General features: G+C 39.6%; 1 long non-coding RNA gene across 1 annotated transcript; it reads left to right on the top strand.

The window, feature by feature from the left end:
• The first annotated feature begins 1,422 nt into the window (after positions 1 to 1,422).
• On the top strand, positions 1,423 to 11,380 carry LOC131923117 (uncharacterized). Its single transcript, XR_009382522.1, has 3 exons — positions 1,423 to 1,578; positions 6,338 to 6,567; positions 11,284 to 11,380. It is a non-coding gene; the product is annotated as an uncharacterized LOC131923117 (long non-coding RNA).
• Positions 11,381 to 13,355: the final 1,975 nt, after the last annotated feature.

Genomic DNA, 13,355 nt, shown 5'->3' with positions numbered 1-13,355 from the left:
CGGTAGCGGCCCTGCAAACAGCTGGTGCCCTGCACTACAATCTGTAGTTGTGTGGGAGCTGAGAAAGTTCATATACACGACCTGTCCTGAAGCACCAGGGCAGAAGACAGAGGCATACTGGCAGACCTTGGGCAATGCACCGTCTGATCACACTTGGGAGAAGATACTCAGCTCCATTGTATATGGTTGGAGCAAGCACCCTCTAAAGTGATGCACAGGGTGTCACATATGATTTCAGGGACCTCTTCTTTTGAAAAAGAGGACATTTATTTTTATTTTATGTGTATGAGTGTCTTTCCTTCGTGTATACATGTGTATACACATGCCTGGTGTCTGTGGCGCTAGAAGAGAGTATTGCATCCCCTGGAACTCAAGTTACAGATGTGTTTGAGCCACCATATGGATGCTAGGAACCACACCCAGGCCCCTGGGAGAGCAGAAAATACTCTTAGCCACTGGGCCATTTCTCCAGCCCCATCATGGCGTTTTCTTCCTGCATCCAGCCTGCACTCTGCCCCTGTGTGCACTCCTCCTCTGTCAAAGTCAACACTCACTCAGTCTTGAATTCTTCCTCCCTTGGTCATCCTCTCTCTTCTGATGGCTCTTCTATGTTTCCAACTGGCCCCACATCTTTCCAACATCTATGCGTTCTAGCGCTCTGGGACTGTATCCTTAGACATTGCGTTCTTTTCCAGAGGGAACCTCTCGGGTCATGGAGTTCAACAGAATTTGTAAGTTGCAGAGTCTCAGATTCAGATCTCTGCACTAGACTTCTCCCCACTTTAGACTCCAGTATCAGTCAATGCAACACATCAAACACACGAGTCCATGACGAAGCTATTGGGCTACTCACCGTCAGCGAAAAAAATCTCCTTCCCCAGCGACCTCTGGCTGTTGCCTGCATGACAGTTCAAGAAGTTTCATGGGTCAAAACCACCAGGTTGCCCCTCAAGGCTCTTTTACTTATGCAGTCCCATATCTGTCTAAAACTGTCTCTGGACTCTGACTGCTGTGTGTCACCACCACCATGAACCCGGTCCCAGCAATCACTGTCTCTAGAGGAGCACAGTGAAACCACGATGTCTCCCAGCTGTGACTCCCCTCCTGAGCAGCCATAGAATCAGACCTGCAACCCTGTGGCCAGTGACTTCCATCACATTTCTTTTCATGGCCATGATATGCTATGGCTTGTCTTTTATCAATGTCTTCCACAACTCTGTAACTCTAAGTCAGTTCTGCCTCAGGACATTTTCCTAGCCTTTGAAGTGATTTTTTTTCCTGTACACTGTCCACTACTTTTGAATCATTGCCTGCCCTTTCTTATGTATTCAACATTACCCAGAGATGCATACACATGTACACATAATATTCATTTGTTTATCTAGGTCTCTTTCGGCATCGTGAGATCTGCGAAAGTGGCACTGTCATTTTGTCCTCCTGTCCCTAGAACATAAAAGAGCTGTTGCCATATTGCAGGCACTCTATTACAAATCTGTGAATGACTGAAAGAAGGTCATACTAGAATCCTAGAAACATGATCACCATGAGGAACTGTGAAGCTGCTACGTAATGTGAAAGGTAATTATTACTAAGGATGATAGCAAGCTGAAAGCGGACATGATACTTAGAATTTACAAAATAAAACAGAAGAGGAGGAAAATACAAAGAAAACACCTGCTCATTCGAAATGCAGATTTTTTTTAATGGAAAGGCTTTAAAGGTCAGAACAAAGGCAGGGAATCATTCAGGGTAATTTTCAGAGTATTTATACAGTCACTATTTTGTTCCTTGTATAATAATAATACTATGCCATAGATTTCTGCAGACTAAAAGCCTAAGAGGTCCAGCACCCATCATCAAAAGGCAAAGAGGACATTAGCAGGACAATTTCTTCCTACTGTGAAGTTCAGGTGCTAATATTAGGTTTTACAATTTCAAATACCTGCAGTTTTTTTTTTAATTTACGTGCCTAAGTCTAGTGTAAAAGAAACCCAATTCTTACTCTGAAGAGCATGCTCTGTTCTTTTTAGATCATTTTCATCACTATCTGGACCCGCCACAAGAGGGCTGACCATAGTCTTTGATGCTTAACTTAGTCCTAGTCAAAAGAAGCTATTTTTACAGCTTAAAATAAGGATTAAAGTGCTCACTTGGGCTCAGAAGCGGTCTTGATGTTGTATATCCCTAAGTCAGTAATTAACCTACATAAGCTTATTTTCATTAATGCCATTACACCACCCTGACATGACTTGGCCCTATTCATAACGAGTCTTTGGACCGGCTGCTTTTACAAACTTAACAGCTACAGATGTGTATTTGTATATTTGAAAATATAATATTTTTCCTTCATTAGATGCAAATAAGTGAAAAATGTCATTTTCTGGTTTTTTTTTTTTTAGTTATTCTTTGAACAGGGGAGCAGCATTTTTGGTTTCTCAGGCCAAGATGCAGAGCAGCAGGGGTGGAGGTGGGATGCTTTCACCAGCAATTTGAAGAGAGATCACAACTGTCATCTCGTTCACATGAATTCATGATTAAGAAAAAAATTCTGCTTGTTCTTAATGAAAGGTTTAGAAGAAAGCAATTTTAAACATGGCAAATTATTATGCAGAAATAGGATTTGTGTGTTTTCAACCAAACAGTAACTTAAAAAATATTCCTCTGAGCGTCTGAAAATAGGACATCCAAACCAAACTTGTGTGTATGAGTTTTTACCAGGTCTAGGTTCCAGTCGGTTCCACAAGTGCCTTGTGAAGGAACTGTGCTACAATGTTCGTAATGAACATTCTTTTGGACTACAGAGGCTAAATCACCAGACGCTAAATCACCATCAGCACAAACTTTCCTTTCAGTGGCTGCCAAGGGCTGTCCACCACTGAATTGTGACCTTGTATTTTTTTTTATCACTACCTATCTTATACCCTGGCATCTCTGGCTCTCCTTTGTGAGTTTTATGATGTCTACCAATAATAAGTAAATTACATGGGGCCATAAGAATTCAGTCCTCATTTCTTACTGTAGCCAAGATTTACACATGTCTCTAATTCAAGGCTACTGTGTAGAGGTTAAGCAACTCTTAGAATTATATCAAATGACTCTGGATGATTAGGGAAATGTGGCCAAAGCACTGAGTGGAATCCAGAAAGTCAAAGGGAGTGAGGCATCTATGTTTACTGTTGCTATAGTCACAGTGACCAAGAAATGGAACCAGCCTAGATGTCCCTCAGCAGATGAGTGGATTAAGCAAATGTGGTACCTGGATACAATGGAATTCTGTTTAGCTAGAAAGAAAGTAGAAATCATGCAATTTGCAGTCAAATGGATGCAACTGGAAATCATTATGCTAAGTGAAATAAACCAGAGTCTGAAAGCCATGTAACACATGTTTTCTTTCATATGGAAAACCTGCATCTAAAATTATATGTATAATTATATATAATATATGCATATCTATGTGTGTGTGTGTGTATTTTTATATGTGTGTCTATAGGTTCTGAAACTAGAAAGGAGATCATAAGAGGAAGGAAGAGATCTTAAGAGGAGTGGGAAATTGAGAGATTAGTGAATATAGGGAAAAGGAAAACACAAATGGGTACTAATGGAGAAGAACTTATGGCTAGACATGTGGCCAGAGGGGAGAATCTACTACTACTACTATTATCCTAAGTGTCCATAGTATTAAAGCAACTGCTAATGACTTCTCACTATATTCATAGAATAAAGCATCTTTCAAGCCTCATCAGAAAAGCTTCTGTTTGTAATAGACGTTGATTAACACAGAGACCCACAACTGGCCAAGAAGAGTATAAGAGACTGTGGAAAGACAAACCCTAAACAAAGTATCTATAACACATCCCCTCCATCTAAGGCTTGTGCATCACTGTAGAAGAGGGTGCAAAAAGAATGTAAGAGTCAGAGGTGGTGAGAATTAAAACAAGGAAATAGTGTTCTTCATATGTATCAGGGGAGCTGCCCATATGAAATCATGATGTGCGTGTGTGTGTGTGTGTGTGTGTGTGTGTGTGTGTGTGTGTGTGTGCAAGCTAAAGCCAGACCAATTCTTGTCCTGGAAAAAGAGATAGACATGAATTCCCATCCTAAGTTGAAGAATCAAAAGTGAACGCTGCTAGTAGAAGGAAAGCCAGTTTTCTTTAAGAGTGCCACCTTGATAAGCTAGCCATGCTCCAGGAGATGACCATACACTCAAGTATATGTGGGTATCACAAACTAGACTTGGTAGGTAAAAACAGAAGAGGACACAAAATTAAGGGAGTGTGGAATGAGATGGATCTGGAATGAGTTGGGGGAGGGGTGATTATGGTCATAACACATATGAAATTCTCAACTAATAATTTTTTAAATGACAGAAGAGACAAAGCTCTAGAGTCTTATGGAAAAATATAAACTAATAGATGCAAAAAGAATATCACATAAGCATATGTATACAATCCTGAATATATATTTATGTACATGTGTACAAACCATCCAATCCAATATTATGTAGTTTTTCCAAGGCATTCAAAACATATTCTCTTTCTTTAATTTTATCAAGTACAAGAATTACAAACTATATGTCCTTTGTTTAGGAAAATACACAATGGGAATCAATAGTAGATTGAGTGTATGCCTTATTCAAATGCTGGGGACCAGAAATGTTTGGGATTTCTTTTTTTCTGATTTGGGAATACTATTTATGCATCCCCAAATAATGAGATACACATAATGAGATATCTATGGAATGAGATTCAAGCCTAAACAGTAAATTCTTTTATATTTCATATACACACATGTAATTTTTATGTGTAAATTATGCAATATGCCTACATTTAAATTATACAATATCTTAGTATGCCTCTGCTTTAATTTTAGCCGTTCACATTGGATCAAATCTAGAATTTTCCACTTTTGGCATTGTGTTAGCACTCAAAATTTTTAGGTTTTGTAGCCATTAGAAATTTATATTTTTGCATTTATATTTTGCTTAATCTGTATTAAAAACAAAGTTTCTACTCATAGTTATGCTGGCCAAATTTCAGAGTCCTATAATTGTTCAGTCCTGGAGTTATTCAAAAGGAATATCTACAATTCAAATAACACATTATTTTACATGGAAAATGCATTTAGTGTGATTCAATATCGTGGACAATGTTAATCATACTCCATAAAATGTAAGATAAACTTTCTCACAGTTTAACCTATCTGAAATGGCCGTCTGTCTCTCACACACAAAAGTGTTTTACTATGAAAATTAGCAGGACTTTCTCTCAGTGGGCACTGAGTTCATCCAACAGCACCTAGCACCTAGGAAAAAAATGCTACCCAGCAGATGATGTTTGTGGGCTGTCGAGTGAAGAGTTTCTAGTTAAAATATTCAAATGATTGCTAATTCTGCAATTACCACTGAATGGTGATGAGGCACCCAACTGCATTACCTTTAACATGCACAGCCACCTCCTGCTGACTGATGGAGATTTTCCATCACCTTCTGTTTTACTTTTGGTAGAAAAATAGGTTTAGCATGGATTGACACAGGCACAAAGAAATAAAGGTGGAGAACTGCCAGGTCACATCACCTAACACCTCACTACCTACATCAAGTACCTTTGGCCACATCCCATCAACCCAACTCAAGCGAGGACAAGTGAGACTGTCTAGGTCAGATGCTTCCAACCCTGAAGCTATTGACTTTCTGAACTCACCATTTGTGGGAGGTTGATAATTTCCTGTGCAGTTAGGGTGTTAGACAGCATCCTTGGCTTCTACCCCTGGATGCCAACAGTTTTATCACCAAAAGTGTCTCCAGACATTGCCAAAATCCCTAAGGTTGAAGTCATCCTGATTGAGGCGCAATGCCCTCTATCCATCCCCACTCTTCCATATTTCATACAAAAACTAAACATATTTTGTGAAGCCTCCCTTAAAAATTATATGATTGCCATGAAACTTGAGATATATAGCTAAGTATTTGTATTTATCAATACAATAGTAAAGAAATATGCATAGCACTTTCTATTAAAACTTTATATGTATCATGCCTAAAACCATGGAAAAACAAATTTTTAGGTATGTATGTGGTCAGAGGGGATCTAGAAAAATGAAGTGGTTGATTTATTCGGCTAATAGAATTCTGAGTGCTTTTAATTATTCTTATTTATGAGATGAGCAATCAAATCTTTCCCATTTTTAGCTGTGTGGTAATTAATGAGTACAAATGTGAATTTAAAAGGCCAATTAATTAAATACATTGGATAATGTTTGGCATTTTTCCAACAATTAATTACTAGGTGGGAGTCACATAACTATGTGTTTTCTATATACTGACCCATTTATATCCTAGAATATTCCCGACAGAGAGGCCCCATTGCCTAAAGAAAATTTGATTTGCTTAATATTGCAATGAAGTGATTTGTAAGGAGCAGACTCTAGAATGAAGCCATGGGACATCTGACTTCACACCAAGTGACTTGAAGTCACCACATTCACGGGAATCATCCTATATTGGCTGCCGCCTCTCTCCTCCTTGGGTCCCTCATCCAAGGAACTGGACTCCTCGTGGATGCTACCCAGGTACCTCTATCACTTCCAGGTCTGTGCCTTTGCTGTTGGTCACAGTGGAAAGTATATTCCTCTCTGCCTTTCTCTAAGCTACATCCTTTCTTTGATGCTTATATTTTGGTCCACTTCCTCCAAGAAATTTCCTAAGATTATTGTAACCACAATCAATTCCTCATATACTATGTGCCTAATTATTTACTTTGTATGTAAGATTTCAATTTATAGTCCCTGATAATAATAAATAACATTTATACAAAGCTCAGTAAAAAGAGTTACACACATTGCTACCTTTTAGGCATGTTTTTTTCTTTTCTTTTTCATAGATAAGAAGCCTAAACATCAACTTAATTTGATTGCTCAAGGATTCACCTGATAAATGACAGACTTAGGCTTGCATTTAAGTCTTTAAGAATTCTGTCTCACAACCTCATGCTCTCTCTCTAAAAAGCACAGACTTTGTGACCCAGACATGAAGTAGTGTGCCTCATCAACTAAACTGAACTTTTTATGTTGTAAACTCTTCCACTAGGCCCACTCATACCCTTGTGCTTAGAATAATTAATTAGAATGATTGTTCATCTGTTGGACGCTCCCGGCCTCCTAAACTTCACAGCACAGAACAATACAAATAATAATGAATCTTAGCTGCTCTCTGGGCAGAATGCTGTGTTCTCAACACTACCTGAGGCTTCCAAATGAAGGAGCTGTGCTTCAGAGGCATCAGGGGCTTAGGAAAGTTGTCCTGTCAACTGAAATGCCAGTCTATCTAAACAGATTGCTGCTTGAACTGAGTTGACAATAAGCCTCAATAATTATTGCCAGTGGCCACATCTAACAAGTAATCCTGTGCCAGGAACCTACATATGTATTTTTCTTTCTTTAGTCCTGAAAATAAAGCCTATAGTATAAGAAATTACTTTTCCCACTCATTTTAAATAAATTAGCTAAATAACATGCAGAATTGAAGCAGATTCCAAGCCAATGAGCTCGCTGCCACATTGTAACTGCCCCTCACCATAGAAAGTTAAGAAACATCCCCAAGATTAGTTTGCAGAGCAATCAAAAATACACACTTGGTCATTACTGTCTGTGGATTCTACATCAGCAAATTCAAATGACCCCAGATCAAAACTACTTGAAATAAATTATGGTTTTAGTGAATATATATGAGCTATTTCTCATCATTACTCCCTGAGCAATATAATATAACTACCGTTTACACTGAATTCACAACATATCAGGAATTAAAAATAACCTCGAGATCACTTAAGTGGGGCATGTCAGTTGTGGCCAGCAGATGACATGCAGGCAAGGAGAACTATGAACATAACCCCAACACAGACTCATAAACTTACTTAAAACATTATGAGATTTTTTTTTAATCTCTTTTTTGTAACTAGCCTATGTAGTTCACAAGCACAAACTTTGTAGATGACAACGTGGTGTTGCAATGCCAAAATGATGCACCTGTCTGATAGCTTTGCATGGGTTCCATATAAGAAAAACCCTGTTCTCTATATAGGACTGATCATCCACAGATCTTTGTGTCACTATAGATTCCTGGAGCCAATTATCCACGGTACCAAAGCTCAAGCAGTGTAGGAGAAGAGGGAAAAGAGGCCCAAAATCACAGAAATTGATGATAAATAGGTAATGACAAATTCATAGATTCATAGATACCCTGTTTATATTCAAGTTTTTAGAAACATGTGATTTCCTTTTTTAAAATATTTATTATTTCAGAATTTCATACCAGTAAAATTTTATCATATTTGTTCCCCTCCTCCAACTCCTCCCAGATCCAGCCCTTCTCTACCTATCTACATCATGCTTTCTGTCTCTAAAGAAAAAAACAAAAGCAAAAAAAAGCCATGAAAAAACATAAAGACCAGTTTGTGTTGGCCAACTACTCCTGGGCACATTCATACATGTGTATGTGTATGTGATGTATGTGTGTGTGTGTGTGTGTGTGTGTGTATTTGCACACACATTTATATGTAGAAATGTGAACACACTCATGATATGATACGTGTGTAGAGGTCACAGGTCAACCTCAGGTGTTGGTCCACCTTGTTTGAGACAGGGTTTTCCTGGTGTTCTCCACAGCACATGAAGACTAGCTTGCTTGAGCTTCCTACAACTACACTGTCTCTGCCATTCATTTCAAAATGGGAGAGCTAGGATTACACATGTCCATTACTGCATCCGACTTTAAATGGTCTTGGGAGATTCAAAATCACTTCCTCACACTCGCACAGCAAATGCTTAACCACTGAGTCGTCTCCCCAGCCCCACACAAGTGATGCCCGGAATAAGGAATTCTGGGATGTCAGCATGCTACCAACCAAGCAAAGGAGACAGGGAGAGGACAAATGTCAGTCAGATTGTTTCCTCTGGGCTGAAGGCTCTGACACCAGCCCATCAAAGAAAACGCTGTCCTTAATAGTCCCCTAACCAGGCAGTGGGTGGTTCCTCAGAGACTTGTCCTAGCATGGCATAAAGTTCATTTTTCTGAACCAGTTTGCCCACCTCAGCTTCACATGTGACAAGAAAAATGCAGGCGCCTTCATCGGGCCAAGTATTGTTGGTAATTCACAGTTGTCTGAGGGTTACTTGGCAAATTCTCAGAGAGCTGACATCCAAACAATAAGCAATCTAGCTTTCAATAAGGTAATTACCAGTAAGCCTGCATGGTCTGGAGACCTAAGCAGTGTGTGTTACGACACACTGAATAAACAGCACACCTGAGTAAGCTTATAGTCACTAGAAAACTATTATCTTTGATCGTAAGACTAGGACAAAATTATTGTTTTATTTGTGTGGAGGCTTAAGTCACCTGCTCCAAACCCATATTGTGTTTGTTCTTTCATTTTTACAGCACAACAATCTTAAGCTCAAGTAACACACCCACACAAGTGTGTGATGCAGCTGGACAATCTCCCATCTTTTTCTGTTTTCCAATGTTAGGGAGTGGCGCAGACCCTGGACCTGTCAGGCAAGGACTTGACCACGGCACACCACCTCTAGTGTCCATTTCCAGCTTTTATCTCACCACTTAGCACGTGTATGTAGAGGAACCAGGGTGGAATTTCATATGAATCTTACCATTACACAGCATCTTTTCAGATTATACACATATATAATATATAACATATATATATATATGTTTGAGAAAGAAAGAGAGAGAGATAGAGATAGAGATAGAGATAGAGATAGAGAGAGAGAGAGAGAGAGAGAGAGAGAGAGAGAGAGAGAGAGAGAGAGAGAGAGAAAGAAACAAAAATAAATGCATTACCAAGGCTGAAAGAGACAGGCTACTATTTTATCAGCAGTGATCAAGAACTGTTCCTCTAGTGCTAGGGCATTTCTCAACTACTTTGTGATCATATTTGAGAAAATGTTCAAGAATACTTGGTTAAAGTCAATCATCTTAAAAAAAAATGGCAACTGCCTTCTAGAACCATCTCACCCATGTGGGGCATTTCTAACACAAATGCACAATACTATCCCTGGAATGTGTTTTAGTACGATACTATTGTATAAGAACTACCTCAAAATCCAGGACATTGATCTCTCTTTAAAGTAATTTAAATGATTACTTTTAAATGATACTTTTCAATTCATCTAGTTTCCTCGTTTCAGTTTCTCTCATTCATTAATTAACAATCTATACGCCAAATACTGTGGTATAGATGCCATAGAAAACGACAAGACATGCATAAAGACAAAGAGTTTGAGTTCACATGGAGGGAAGTATACAAAAAAGCACAGTAGAATACACAACATGTCAGATGGTGATAGAGTCTAGGGGAAAATAATAAAACACAGAGTGAGGGAGATGGCTATGCTTACTTCAGAAGTGTAAAGACCTGTGCTCAAATCACCAGGACCCATATAAAAAGCTAGGAATGATGATTCATACATAGAATCCCAGAGCTGGTGAGATGAGAAGTGGAAACAGATCTGTGGAAGCTAACTAATCTAGCCTTGTTCATAAATCTCCAAGCCAATGAGAGATCCTCTCTCAAATAAAAGGTGGAAGGGGCCTGGAGAATGACATTTGAGGAAATACTATGACCTCCACAGGCATGTATGCATTCCCATAGTCATATGTGTACAAAAACATATGTATAGAAACACACACACACGTGCATGCACACATACACACACACACACACACACACACACACACAGAAAGAGAGAGAGAGAGAATAATAAAATGATAAGATAAAATAAAACAAGAGAGAAAATAAAGGGCCTCAGAAGGATATCAAAGGGATTGAGTCTTGGGTAGAGTCTGTGAGAGAGGTCTGCTAAGAAAATAGTGCTTGGGAGAGGTCCTGGAAGAACAAGGAAGGAGTGTACAGATATATGGAAGAGAGAGAGAGAAAGAGGGAGGGAGGGAGGGAGGGAGGGAGGGAGGGAGGGAGGGAGGGAGAGAGAGAGACAGAGACAGAGACAGAGACAGAGACAGAGAGAGAGACAGAGAGAGATGTCCAGGCAGAGAGGAAAGGCAATGCAAAGATCCTAAGGCAGGGGATTCCCAGTGAGTCCCCTAGGAGTCCCCAAGAATAGCAAGCTAGCCAGTGTAGTTAAACAGAGAGCATGAAAGGAAAAGTAGGAGCTCAGTCATCCATATTACCTTATTGTAAGGACATCAGCTTACAGCACTGGACAACGAGCACTTGTTTCCTGCAGAATGACATGGCCTGACCTACATTTTGTTAGATTTATGCTGGCTTTTATGTTGAAATCAGACTACAGAAGAACACCAACCCAACTATTTACTCATCAAAAAGACATCAAGGGGAAGCAGGAATCTGGGTACGAAACAACCACAGTTTGGATTACAATAAAACTTGTGGGTATGATTGGCTTCTAGATATGTGTTTTGATATAGGGTCAACAGAATCCCATAGAAATGGATAATGGCTTGTGAAATAAATCAAAGGCATTTCCAAGGTTTTGACTTAACTAGCTACAGAGTTAAAATGTCCTTCTCTGATAGAGACGGGTTGTGGGAGAAATAGATCTACTGGCAGGCAACTGGAGGACGCTCTAGGGACCAAGTTGGGATATACTGAGTGGCTTAGACATCAGACTTAGCAGTTGTTTGTAAACACGGAATGAATGGGGGTAGGTCTTGTACAGAACCAGTGTTCTTGGAATCACCATGTTTATAACGATGGGATTGGATGAGACTATTAAGGGGTAAGCCTTCAAAGTCCAGAGGCATCAACAGTGATGGAAGCAAAGAAAGACCCTGAGGCAGAGTGACCAGCAAAGTGAGGGCATTGTTGAAGTAAATACAAGTGTATCTATGAGGAGGGAGAGGCCTTCCTACCCAACGCTGTGGAGAAGATCTCCCAAAATAAAGACAAAATTTATACTAAGTTGGACATGCATGCAATGTTTTAGGGAAATTTAATCCAATTAGAATCAAGAAAGATACTTAAGAAGGATGTGGAGTCAAGAGGGTCTCTCTCTCTCTCTCTCTCTCTCTCTCTCTCTCTCTCTCTCTCTCTCTCTGTGTGTGTGTGTGTGTGTGTGTGTGTGTGTGTGTGTGTGTGTGTGTGCATCATTGCCAGAGGTCAACATCAGGCATTTTCTTCCAATTTCTGCCTTTATGTTGTGCCAGGGTTTCTCAATGAAGTTGGTACTCACCAATTCATTTCAACTGGAGGATCAGCAAGTCCCAGGGATCTGCTTGTCTCTGCCCAAACCCTTGCATTATGGCATTATGCCCAAGCTTTTTGTGTGGCTGCTGGAGATCTGGACACAGCTTCTCATGCTTGAGTGACAAGCACGTTACCAAATGAACCATGTCCCCAGCCACAGTACATTGACATGTAGGCTCCACTTAATAAAATCCACTATTTCAGTCATGTATTTCATTACCTTCTCACAAATGTATACCACTATGTAAGCACCACCAACATTGAGATAAAGGACACTGTGGTCACCTCAAAATCTACTCCTATGTCCCTTCCAGTCAAACAGACCCTCACTCACAGACCCAGGCAACTCTTGATCCACTTTCTGTCACCAGTGTGTAATTGCATAGTTTTAGAAGCTCACACAAATTAAATGATGCACTATACAAACTTATTAGTCTGGCTTATTTTGTTCAATTTGCTCCTGAGAAATATACTTGCCGACAGAAGAGTCATTTTTCTTGCCCTTATATTGTGTATTATTCCAATGTAGGGACACACCAGGGTGTGCTTGGTTTCTTGGTTTGTTTGCTTGTTTATTTCTTCAGTGCTGGGATTGGAACCCAGAGCTCCCAGCATGCCAGTATTCTACCACTAAGCTATGCCGCAGCTACAGTCAGAGCTTGATGATTTATTCTCCTGTTGAAGGGCATGTGAATTGTTCTTTAACCTGAGATTTTATGGTTACCATAGGTCCACTGCTGTCAATACGTCTAAGTCCTTTGCAGGTATTTTTCCTTCCTTCAACAAAGGGATTTTGCTGAAAAGCAAAGACATCGGGAATCACAATCTCAATTAGTGCTGATAAGATTCTGAAATCATCGTATCTTCTTAGAACTGAAATAATCTACTTCGTTGATAATAACTGTTTATCAATTCGTTCATCTGCAACCATTCATGCAGGATTCCACTCAAGAAACACCAGGAGGATATCTGCCATTACCTTTAAGTGTCATATAATACAGAGAAGGAAAGAGTGAAGACAAGCTGAATGGAAGTATACCTCTTAACAGACTGGTCAATAGATCCAAGGAATTCATTGTCTAGAATCAAACTGTCCACAACTGTAAGTAGAGTCAAGAAATG

Source organism: Peromyscus eremicus, chromosome 13 (assembly GCF_949786415.1).
Source record: "Peromyscus eremicus chromosome 13, PerEre_H2_v1, whole genome shotgun sequence".
NCBI classification, from domain to species: Eukaryota; Metazoa; Chordata; class Mammalia; order Rodentia; family Cricetidae; genus Peromyscus; species Peromyscus eremicus.
This window is presented reverse-complemented; position numbering and strand designations above follow the sequence as displayed.